The sequence below is a fragment of the Maylandia zebra genome, linkage group LG7 (genome assembly GCF_041146795.1).
Source record: "Maylandia zebra isolate NMK-2024a linkage group LG7, Mzebra_GT3a, whole genome shotgun sequence".
In the NCBI taxonomy this organism is placed as follows: domain Eukaryota; kingdom Metazoa; phylum Chordata; class Actinopteri; order Cichliformes; family Cichlidae; genus Maylandia; species Maylandia zebra.
Window position 1 is genome coordinate 20196222 of NC_135173.1, and position 12862 is coordinate 20209083.

Consider the following 12862-nt stretch of genomic DNA (forward strand, 5'->3'; position numbering starts at 1 on the left):
CCCCCTCTCCTCTATCTGATCCCCTGTTGCTACCCTAGATGCCAACAAAGGTATTTCTGGCCCTAATCAACATGGAGTGGTAGAGAGATATGAATGCATGCGTGTTTTTTTCTTTTCTTTTACATAAAAGCAGAAAGGACTTAGGTAAACACTAGGAAACATTTTCTCAAGATAAAACTGCATTCCCAAGAGCTACTACAATACATTACGTTGGTTTATCAAGCTTTCTTCTCTGTTCATACTTAAATTCATGAGTTGACGTTATGTCACTTATGTTTTTAAAATACGAGGAAAGTCATCCCTTTATTTCTGTCCTTTCTCCAACAATTTTATACAGTAGCACATACGTGGTACATTGTGGGAACAAAAAGATAATTTGGGATATGTTAACATCATCATGTGAAAGCATTGTACCTTGTGTTAACATACCAAGTTGCTAACTTATACCGTACCTTACTCTGTTTTGATGTAATGTCAAATGTGTATAGTTGTAACAGCCATAACGGTTCCTCTGTGTGATATTCTGGCCATTTTATCTCTGACACCCACAAGAAAGGCATAACTATCTGTTTGAAAGGGAAATGGGCAGCAGCAGATAAAACCAAGGGGATATAGGCATGATAGATTAAACAAACAGTGTGTTATTATAAGCTGAAATATGAAATGTGAGAGTTTCATAAACAGGAAAATACAATGTGTGCCCTCTTAGTGTATTTACTGCCCTCAGCACATGATCTGCTGGATCCATCGGATCGGAGGTTGTTTTTTTTTTTTTTTTTACAGAAAGGCAGATTAAAATGACTAATTTACTAAACTTCAGTGAAAGAAGAGGCAGGAAATCTGGGAAAATAATCAGAAATCCCGACTATGAAACAAAGACGAGGGTGATGAAGATGATGGTGAAGAGAAAAACTGTAGCGTGTTCAACACGTGGCTGTCTCAGCTGACCTGTTAAATCTTACAGACAATACAAATAACGATGATTTTCTTGCACTCGAAAGGATTGAAGGATTTTCAAGTGAGCTCACTCTCACAATAGTGGGGCGTCCAGGACAGGAGGGATACGCGGCCTGGACCCCGAACAGCACAATGCGCAAAAGCAAAATGGGGAGCATGAAATGAGGGCTCAAAAACCTCCACACCGCTTAGCTTTGAGTGCTTCGTCATAACAAAGCTGACCACCACTGCTCACCAGGATTGAGACAATACATTCAGCAGTGACAGCCAGTGCTATTGTGTAGGCCTGTGTTAAAATGAAATTAAAAAAAAAAGCAATCATGAAAAAACGGAACACAACTGTGAGCGAAGGCACAACCTTACAGTAGGATTGCAGGACCTCTGTTTTATTTTTGAGCGCCATCAGAGTGGATCAGTTAAAATAAATTCCTGATCAACATCCTACAGTGCCTGTAAAGTCTCTCAGCACATCCACAGTCTGAAGCAAGTTTTAGCTCCCCTCCCTAAAAGCTCACTGTCTTCTGACTAGCAAGCTTACTGAGACCGTCTCATCCTCGTGTCATGTGGAAGCTTCAGAAGCAAAATAGAAAACACTGTTTCTCTTTCTTGGTTGCAAATTGCAATCTCTCAAATTCATCTTTGCTCGTTCAGATCTGATCTGGAATACAACCAGCATGAATACCAACAGCAAGAAAGATTACAACCGGATCTCTTTTTAGAGAAGAATATGTATTTTACTCTTTTACTGGAAAGTGAGCAAATATACATGGAGTGCCCACTTGTTCACAAACCTTACAGTACATAAAACACAAAATTGTACTAGAGCCAGCCTTGGTTTTTTGAACTGTCTTCCAGTCACTACAGAAGCAATGAAAAAAAAAGAAGAAGCAAATACAATCTCTCTCCTTTTATGACCAAACAATTTTTGTAATTTCAAAACTTACTAAAGAAAAAGGGAAAAAAAGGATCAACATTACTGCTTCTCTTTAACTGCAAATTTTAAAGCAAACAAGTGCAAAATTTAATTAAAACTAATAATTGAATGCCCGATTAATGACAGGCAATTCACCTCTAATATTTATACTACATGAATTTATTCTATCTACCTAACTACATGCTCATAGTACATATGTTTGAGGTAAATAGGTAAAAAAAAGTACATGAAAATCCAACATTTTAATATCACATTGTATGAGATGGAACTTCTACTTTTAAGAATAAAAGAAAATGCTAAATTTCCAAAACAAGAATTACAGATGACAAACATAAACATACATAAAGCAGTTCAAAAAGAGTTACAAAGATATGATCTTCATGAGTTATAAAGAAAGGGATCATGTGGAAATTCAGTCGATGTCTTTGTTTAGGAAATTGTATTCGTGCTTATTCGACAATTAACTGGAGGTATTGGTGTGCAGGCAAAGTTAAATATGAAAAACATAATGATATGACGTGGTGCATAAATTATATTAGAAATATGTTTGTTACTATTACTGCAGATTATATCAGTAAGGAAACTGCTTAAATATTGACTGACAACTTATGGCAAAGGGGTGGGATTAAATAAGTGTGTACTTCTTCCCTCTTCTTTTCGATATGTGAATCAGAACAGGTGAAGCAATATTGAAATGTATTAGCTTTATTTTGTATAGGATTTCTTTTCCTCTTTTATTTGCTAAATGAACTTTGAATATTGTTTACATTATTGAAATAAATTAACAAACAGCAACAACCTTAAAATCATAAAGAAGGATCTTTAAATTAAAAATGGTTGAGCTCTCTTTGTCTGTTAACTCAGTCATAAGCGATACTTATTTTAGTGTCCTTGACTAAGGCTCTGGAGCTTGTCTTTGACAGCTCATTTTTTAATAAAATAAAGCAAAACAAAAATGTATAATATATAATATAACAAGAACATACAATCACACACACAACCTTCGCTTCATTAATTCAGTTTCCTAATACTAAAACCAAGCTGTAATACTTTACTTTCTAATTCAGTGCAAAAAGGGTCATAGCAAATTACAGGAGAGCAATTTAAAGCGATATTTGCTGTTACTGTGAATGCTGGCACGACACCATATGAGCCATCTGCAAAAATGCCCCGTTTCACAGTGCATTTAACATTTCCAACTTTCATGTCCGTGTCCCTTTAAGAGAAGGCTGAGTCTGCAGCTGTGAAAACTCTGCATTGTTGCTTCTCTTACTTCTACTTTCAAACTTCATTTTCAGCCCTTGCAAAGATTTTCGGAGCCACTCTCTGGACACTGGCAGGTACTTTCACCAGGAGCCAAACTTCCCAGCATGCCTTGTAGCAGGGCAGGCTTTGTTCCTAAAGTTAACTGTGAAGCTGCACTGCTTAACATGTGATACGACCCTGTTTCGTTCTTACTCAAGCGGGTTTACATAAGATGCATACTATACTGCCAGAAAAATGAAGTTTTCATTCTTTAACTGCACCAATATTGAAAACTCGTGCAGAAACCCTTTACAGCTCTCGAAGCATGCGTGGCTATAATTTAAAAGCCAGGCTGCTGAGAAAAAAAAATCATCAAACTTCAAAACAGCGCTTAATAATAGCCATATAATGTTTTATATCAAACATTTCCTTTCATCATCTCTCCAGAAACTTGAATTAAACTACTGGAATTAAAGACACATCTTTAATCACACTGGCCTCAGTGTACTTTCTGTAACAGATGCATCATCAAAGATGCTTAATAGCTTAAAATGGGACCCATTTTCTATGATGCACAGCTAAATAACATTTATTCCTAATACCATGGAAACAGTTCCAATCTTTGCTCCAAAGTGGATATTACAGCTACGCTGGATAACATGTGAGGGACAGTGCAGGCTGCCTGCAGCATCTGGTGGACACCTGTAAGACTGCAAGTCACTAGATTAAAAAAACCCCAGAAGCCTCTTTGATTTTGCTAAGTCACTAAAATTCCTGGGCGAATGTACGCTGACCTTCAGTGGTAGTTCTGCGGACATGTGGGGTTTTCTACCTATCACTAAATCAAAGGCAACATACACAACGATGAACAGTCAGTGAAACACAAATCTGGTCAGCCAGACAAACCAGAATACATGCTAGTTTTTAGATTAACATTTTATTTTATTTTATTGATGTTCAAGTCATTGTGTTCACCTTGTGTATATTAAAAAAAATACAACTGTTCCTGAGCTTCTGCTTCTTTCATCACCATCTCCGGATAAGCTCTGATGTGTAAACTGTTTTAAAAAGTATGTCAACATACGTGGAAGGTTTTTCTTAATGGCTCTAAAAGACAAAAAAAAAAAAAAACATTATAATGTGTGTTTAACTCAAGCACTTATGAGCTATATCTAGTGAGCGTTGTGAACTCAATCACTGCGAGTAAAGCTGATCACAAAGGGGCAATCACTGACACCAAAACAATTAGGTTGCATGGGTCTAATCCCTTGCACAGCACTTAGGACACTTTTAAAAGCCACTAGGGCACACTGCAGAGTTCCCTTAACTTTTAGGGTTCAGTCTGGTCCATTTTTAAAGTCACTGGGGCACAGGCCTGATTGTTAAGACCAGGGAAAGTAATCCCTGGAGTCAGGCCACTAAACCTGCTCTGTCCTTGTAACCATAGCAGCAGACAGGTAGTGTCTGGGTCACAGGCAAACATGGCCAGGCTTCAACCCCGGCTGATGCAACACGTTTACACATTCATTTATTTGGTTCTAAGACATTTAAAAAGTCACCTTTAATAAAAATGTACATGTCTGCTGTATGAAGTGGGTTTTGCTATCAAAGTATGACAAACTTTCAATCAGTAAAACTCATATCATTATTAGATTACATAACAAATTATATACTGTAAGTTCATAACTCTAAGTAGTTCCTCTGTGAAGAAAATATTTTAAGACTTTGCAGTGGACTTCAAGAACATTAGAAAACAGATGCTTCTATTCAACAAAATTATAAATCAGCAAATTGAAAATAACTTTCACATTGATAATTGGTGAATATAACTGTCATTAATGCAAAATTACAACTCTACATCTTTCACAAGATGATCTTTGTCACTACACCAAGTCTAATTATCTCTGTTTATTAATACAGTTCAATTCACTATTCCATTATGTTCATGTACAGCCTCATAAAAGTCATAAAATACCAAAAATATATATTTACAAAATTATCATATGAAAAAGATCAAATAAAGCAAATATAAGAAAACACATAATGTCACATGAGGATGAGACAAACTGTCCAGTTGAATTTTGCCTCTTCATAAAAAAAATGCCCAAATGATGGTCTTGCCCTTTTGAAAGGAACACATGATCTCCTGTGGCCTTTTCAGCTTTCCCTCTCTCTTTTCAGTTGCTATGAGACACTCGAGATGAAGCCAAGGCTTCCACAATTCATTACTGGAGGAATAAAAGCCAAAGCACTGGACAAAGCAGGGCAGACCAACTCAAACTAGCTCCCACTTAACACACACATCACACCTCTGAGTGCTCTGCTGACATACAAATGGCCAATTCAAGACTTCTGTCTCTCTTTTTTTTAGTTTTATTTAAAAACAGGGATATGGATGAAGGAAAATGGCACAGGTACAATGTGAAAAGTTATCAGGTCAAACATTTCTTACATTAGAAACCAAATAAGACATTTTTCACATCAAGATTTGGGGGGTTTTTTTTGTTTTAAAAAAGGTTTTCAGGCAATAATTTTTATACGTCCTAAATAGTGTAACACACCGCTTTTTATTGAGTTTGCGCCAAAGGTTGAACAGGCTACAATGCAGCATCACCTGTCTCTGGCTTCCCACCAGCTCTGACTCGCCAAATCATGAAACATCTCTTTTCTCTTCAACCAATCAGATCTGAATCTCTAGCTGTTCTCATGCAAAGAAAGGAAAAGGAAAGCCAATGAGAAATGTCCCTCCTCCTTCCCCTCATACACCACACACACACACACGTACACACACACACACACACACACACACATACATAACAATCACCATCTGAGAAATGCCAACAGACGGGCAATCAGTCATTGTAATTAGGCTTGCTGCCATTCCCGGGCCTTCATAATTCAGGCTAGAGCTGGAGGACATAGGTAGTGAGATCCTAGCTGCCATAGCCTACCGCTGGTTCACCCAAGCCTCGAATCAGGCCACTCCCCTCTTCCATCTCTGCTCCCTACATTGGGGGGGGGGGGGGGGGGGGGGCAGCACAATTATAAGGGGTAGCTGGATTACTGCAAAATTACTCCGCTCACCCCAGTCCCACTCCTTTTTCACTGCACTGCAGTTTTTTTTTTTCTTTTTGCCAAACTGAATTAGAGCAGATACATTTGGCTAAGAAAATGTCTTTTAAAAGAGAAAAAGTACTAATCTAAACACATAAAAACACTATAAAACACAACTTTGTGACATTTAGCCCATACAACTTTGAAGACGCAAAGGTGTAAGGGGGACACTGGATTTACAGTACGGACACAGCAGACTGTTTTTCCTTGGAATTCAAAGCTAAACAGGAAACTATGGCAGTAATTTGCAGAGATTTATTTTATTTGCTTACAGGCTGTGGTTTACTCAGAAACTGGCTTTGCCTGTTCTATAGGACATGAAGTTTTTTTGGCAGTGAAGTGAAGAACTGCAAGTTCAGCCAAAATAGACAATAAAGCAGAATGGAGAAACATGCCAAATTGCTCGGGCAATTCAGTCCAGAGGCTCATTTTCCCTAAATGATTCATACTGGAAAGAAAAGCATTTCCCTGTCCTTAGATGAACTTAGTGTGCTTGCCGTTGGCTTTACAAGGAAGAGATGGGGGAGGGAGGCGGATGTGTTCACACTCGGTCCCACAAACACACGTGTGTGCACACACACATATGACTGCACAGCCATGACTACAGATTCTTTGCTCACTGGGGAATTAGGTAATACACATGTAAGTCTCAAACGCAGACGCATATAAATATGCTACTTTAAAAACATATTTTTTACATAACCAAATCGAGTCCATCCTCATTTCTTTATATTTCGACTTTCTCACAATTTTAGAAACTGTCTTGTACAATAATTCTCCAGGCTTTCTGCAGGTCTTTCAAAGTTTTTCTTTGGACATTGACTGCTATTTCACTCACTTTCAGTCCAGTCTTTGCACCAGAGCATTTTCAGACAAATGTTTCATTTTTTGTCTGTTTGCTGAGCCACTGAATACTGACTTATGATTAATTCAAGGGCTGCACGATTTTGCATAAAATGAGAATCACGATTTTTTGGCTTAGAATTGAGATCACGATTCTCTCACGATTCTCTTTTCCAGTATAAATATTTATTGCACTTATTAACTGCACATCAACTTCGTAACAGTTGAGACTGAACATAAAAACAATAAATAAACATAAAAACAACAAATGTCTCACATTTTGTCGTTGCCACAAAATATCGTACTGCTTGAAATTCCGTCTCCACCGTTGCTCGACACTGCGTGTATAGAGCAGGTGGTGCAACAATAGAAAAATAGTTGCGGGACGGCACTGTGTAGCGTTTGTCTAGGGTGTTGATCATTTTCCTAAATCCCTCGTTTGCACAGTGTTGATGGGAGCCATATCTTTGGTCAGGTGATAAGTGATAGCCTCCGTAATTTCTTTGTGCCTGCGGGAGTTCGACGTGTATAGGGAAGCGCTGTATAAGGTTCCCGTTATTGATGTTTGGGTGGTTGACCGGGACGGATTTTTTCCTGTCACTTTCTCGTCATCCCTGACGTGCTCTCCGTTGTTTTTTCCCTGCTAATTTTAGCATCACACGGCACAGCTTCTGTATCACGTGGTATAAGGCTCCGCCCTTGTCATTTGTTGAGCAGGAAGAGTGAGCGCTTGTTTTCATGCAGATTACGTCCCGGATCAAAATGCGGTACAATCGTCGTCGTCTTTTTTTTTTTTTTTTTTTTTTTTTTAATCGTTGTCATTTGGAAATGAGATCGCACATAAGTATGAATCGAGATCGCGATTTTCTAACGATTAATCGTGCAGCCCTAAATTCAAGCATAAAAACGCACCCAACTAAAAGGATGAACCCGTATTGCATGAACACATAACAGACGCCAAAGACCCAGTTTTAAATTGCATCTTTAGATATTTTGTTATTGGCAACCTGTCAAAAGAAATAATATGTTTAATTTTAAAAATTAAACAGTGATTTAAACAATATTTAATTTGTTTGGTGTAATGTATTAGTTACGTCTGCAAACGGGCAGAAAATAGCATGTCTACATCAACAAGGTGAATCCCAAAGAGCTATTAGCTGAACATCTCAGCATGGTGTGCAGCGTGTCCTTAAAAACAGTGAGGAAAGTGGAGGACAAAAGAACAAGTGGCAGGTCTAAAAAACTATGTAGAGCAGGTGAACAGTATGTGAAAGTCATGTAATAAAATAGAACAAAAAATCTGACAGCTGATCCCTCCACAAAAGGTAAACAGAGAGAAAAGGCAAACATAACTAAACCACAGACATGCATTTACAACAATGAATCCAAATCTGAAATTTTCAATACAAATTGTGCCTATATAGGTATGAAGGTCAGGAGAGAGGTACAACAATGAGTACCTACGGCAATCTGTAAAAAATGGTGGAGGCTGTATCATGGTTTGGGGCTGAATTTCAAACATCCTGTCCAAAAGTGATTAAATTATGTTGGTAAATTACTTAATTTTTCCCTATGACAATGTTGGCATTGCAGTACACACATACCTGAACAAAAAACCCCCACACCAATCAGTCATGGACTGGACTCCACAGAGCCAGGATCTCGACAATATTGACGTAGTGTGGGATCATCTTGACAGAGAATGGAACAAAAAGGCAGCCAACATCCAAAGAAGAGCTTTGGGTGTCCTTCAAGAAGCCTGCAGAACTATTCTCCTAGACTACTTAAAGAAATTCCAAGAAAGCTTCCTAAGAGAATTCAGACTATGTTAAAGAATAAATATGGTTATACGTTCAAACAGTGTTTTCTGCTTCCATCTATGTTTGCATGTTTCAATAAACTGCTGTACAGAACACAAAGAAATGAGGAAATGACTTCTGCATATTGTTGTATTTTATTCAGCTTGAACCATGACTGCACGACAAACAGCACTTTTTAGACTGTACTTCAGTGTTCAGTGCAGTAGCAGTAGAGTTTAGAAGTGAGAGAAAACTAAAGGCAAGTTTTGTATCAGTCAGCAGTGTCCTGAGGATGGTTTATTGGCCTGTCTGGCTCAGCTGGCTGACAGTGTTCACCTGTTCCTTCTTTCCACTGCAGGATGGCAGCTAATAGTCTGCTGCAGCACAACAGGGATTAGAACCTAAAACTCTTTCGTTAATATTTGCTTACTAGGCGTGACACTTTTCTGTGCTAATTAGCTACTTTTCAATAAAGAGAGTCAAAAAGACATGATGGGAGCATGCTGATAACTTGTTGTATATGCATCAAAATTAGACCATGCAGTAAGGAAACATCTAAGCATTGGGTTACATGAAAAATCCATTATGCTGCTCATAAGGATACTTATGAATCTGTTTTGTACATCATTAGTGTTATGCAGCAGATATTAAAAAAACAAACAATAATCAATAATGAACAGAACAGAATAGAAATATCTAATTGTTATGATTTAAAGTTATCACACTGTTTTTTACTTTGAGACTAAATCATGTCTGCAATGACATTTTTTGTGACCTTGGCTTTCCAAGTCAGGCTTAAAATTGATACTCAGAATGTAGAGTGCAGCAGCATTAAGGGACAAACATAAACATCTCGCCTGTGACATATTTGGACAGCGGTATGAAGGTTGAAAACGAGAATAAGCCGGCTGTGTTATTGCTGACTCGTGCAAAATTTGGGCAAATATGTAACAAAGTGGCTGTTAATAAGACAAATTCACTCAGGATCAGTCGAATGGCAGATTTAAAATAGTAACAAATCTATGAGCGACACAGTGGCAGAAAAATGGCGATGAGGTCTCTACACAAGGGTGTGACACAAAGCAGGAATTTATTTCAGCCCCGAGTCTTTCGAATTGTTGCTCCAGATGTTGCCATTCTGCAAATGTAAATAAAGGAAGAAAGCAGCACTTGCCATTTAAGATATAAACTATGTTAGTTTTCGTTAGTTTTCAGCTGTTTCTGTAAAAATCCAGCAGTCAGGCATTAGTGGCAAGTCCTTATTCAGACATTAGATTAATTCCACTGCTGGTGAATCACACAACTTTTGTTTTTTTTTTTAGCTTCATACAAAGGTCACAAGTAACATCTAGCTAAACCTGATATGAAACAAACCAAGATGAAGATAAAGCTACAATGACGAAGCCAAGACTCGTGTTTTTTTTAAACCTCGTGAGTCCTTGTGAACATACGTGACATACTTAGATTTCGAGTGACTGCGTTATGAACATAATTTCCTTAGGGATTATTCTGATATGCATGAATTTATTTACTGATTTATGACCAAGTAGTCTCCTTAAACTCCCGCAAATGATGTTTTATCCTGTATAAATCTCTGTCTCTTTTATATGAAATGCATTTTAGAATATTGTCCCTTGCCAGTACTGTATCCCTCTCCATATTGTCCAAAAATCACAAAACTATAACCCTACATATGGAGAATTATTATTATTATTAATATCATCATTGTTACACAGAAACCAGACAACTGTTGTGCTGCATGAACTTCACTTATCATCATCATCAGAGTTCAAGTAAAGCTTGTGTGTGTGTGTGTGTGTGTGTGTGTGTGTGTGTGGTTTTTTCTCCCTTCCCCATGGCAGTGAACCTGAAACCACATGACACCTAGCAACAATGGGCGCCTGTGTACAAATAGAGGAAATAATTTTTTTTTTAAAGAACCACAACAGAAGTAAACTTTATACCACAGCAGCGTTCAAAGCCTAGTTTTAAATATGTGTCAAACTTGAAAACAGTTTAATGAATAAATAAATAAATAAATCCCACGTAACCCACAGCAAAAATAAAACACGCCACTAAATATAACACAAACCAGTTATCAGCGCTACACAGGAGTGCTGACACCATAAAAGCCACCTTAATCATGGCGCTAATATACAAGCCACGCTATAAATATTACAATATCACTTTTTTCGCCCTCCGTTTTAGCTCCTGTTGATATAAAAGGTGAAATCATTTCTGGGTCTATTTCCAATCGTGCTGCAGAACAAAGAAAAGTTTCGACTCACCACAACAACGCACCATGTGCTGCGACTGTCCACAGCGCAACAGGCGAGAGGAGGGGAACCGAGAAACAGCCTTTCTTTTAAGGTGTTTAGTCCAGCCTGCTGCAGCTGCTTGGTACTGCTTTTGCTTCTGAGGGAAACTTAAGAAATATCTATGTCACCGCTGCGCTTCGTTAAATACGGATAGCCCGGGGGGGGGGGGGGAGAGAGAGAGAGAGAGAAAGAAGTGATGATCCGCCTGGTTATAATCTACGTGGTGGTCTGACGGCTTTGGTGAGGACAGGATTATACACATCCCAAAGAAAGCTTTTCATCTGTTTCATCCGCTGCTGCTGTCCCTAATATCCCCACAAGTCTGCATGCATGGCGATCCTGAATCAGTTTACTGTGCTGCTCAGCAAGTTATTACAGCTGGTTGTTTTATGGGAAGTCAAAAATATTTTTTTGCTTTTTTATTATTTTTGTTGTTGTTTTTTAATTGCTCTGTTGATATTTTAGGTGATGTATATGTAGCTGCAGTGCATTTCCTGCTGGAGCACTTGCATGCCTTGTTGCATGCAGTGAGCGACCTGCAATACCTGTAAAGTTTGTGTAAGCAGAAGTAGTATAGTTTTGGACTCTTATATTCAGACTGAGCAACTTTAGCTTATTTCTCTCTCTATATGTGCTCATTTTCACTGGGATTCACTACTATTTTACTTATTTAGATTCCAGTTAGAGCATTTTTACTCTTGCTTCTGTGCCCTTTGGCAGTTTGCTCCGAGATTTTGGGTGGAAGTTGTTTTTTCTGGGGGGTGGGAGGGGGGGGTCATGTTTTGCATTTTAGAGATTTCAGCACCAGGTTATCGTTTGTCATTAGTGGAGCACTTAGCATGCTTCTTGTAGCTTGCACTTGAGCAGTCAGTAACTCACTCTGCAGCCGTTTGAATGCTGATTTGAGCTATCACTCAGAATAGCTCGCTTTCACAGAATCTTAAGTTGCACCTGTTGCATGAATAGCTCTGAAATGCCAGACTTGACAGACGGTAAACACAGGCTGCTCTGCACTTTTCCATCCGGGGCGCTCATAAATGACTTTTGCCCAGCAACATGTTTTGCGCCCAAGCCAGGCCGCTTAGGTCTCTCGATAGCAAACAAACACCACCTTTCACACTGAGGTGACTTTAATGATCACCTTGATCCTGGCACGGTGCGCTGGCACAAGCAAGGCAACCCTGTTGACCCCATACTGCATAGAGACAAGGGTAATGAGATTAGCTTTGCATGAGTGTGGCTTTTGTTTGTGACGTGTCCTCTCCAGATTGTGCATGCACGGCTTTTCAAGCTCTGCAGTTCATGTGACAATATAACTGCAGTTAAGGGAGTAAGGATTACTGGGTGAGGTGATCGGGTTCACAGAGCTGTGCGCTCAGGGCAAGAGTTAGTTACTGTGAGTGCATGTGGGGAAGGAAATGATGTGAAATGTCCAGGATTTCTCACCGTTTCCAGAGAGAAAGTGGTGCAAATGGTTCACCTTTGTGTTAATCCCTAGTTATGTTTCAGTGTGTGTATTTTTCCTTTGCTGCACCCAAAAATGTTAAGAATGGTCTTATATCTGTCTTAACTTTTTAAATTTGGAAAAACCTGTTTTCTGTGTGACCTCATATCTGCTTTGTTTCAAACTAACAAAAAAATATGTGGTTAAA

At 38.6% G+C, this 12862-nt stretch overlaps 1 protein-coding gene across 1 annotated transcript in view; it reads right to left on the reverse strand.

Moving 5' to 3' along the window:
* pparab (peroxisome proliferator-activated receptor alpha b) overlaps positions 1-11328 on the reverse strand; it is a 94026-nt gene extending 82698 nt beyond the window's left edge. The window contains exon 1 of the mRNA XM_012922590.5: positions 11181-11328. The gene's annotated coding sequence lies outside the window, so the exon portion shown is untranslated. The remainder of the gene's footprint in view (positions 1-11180) is intronic.
* Positions 11329-12862: the final 1534 nt, after the last annotated feature.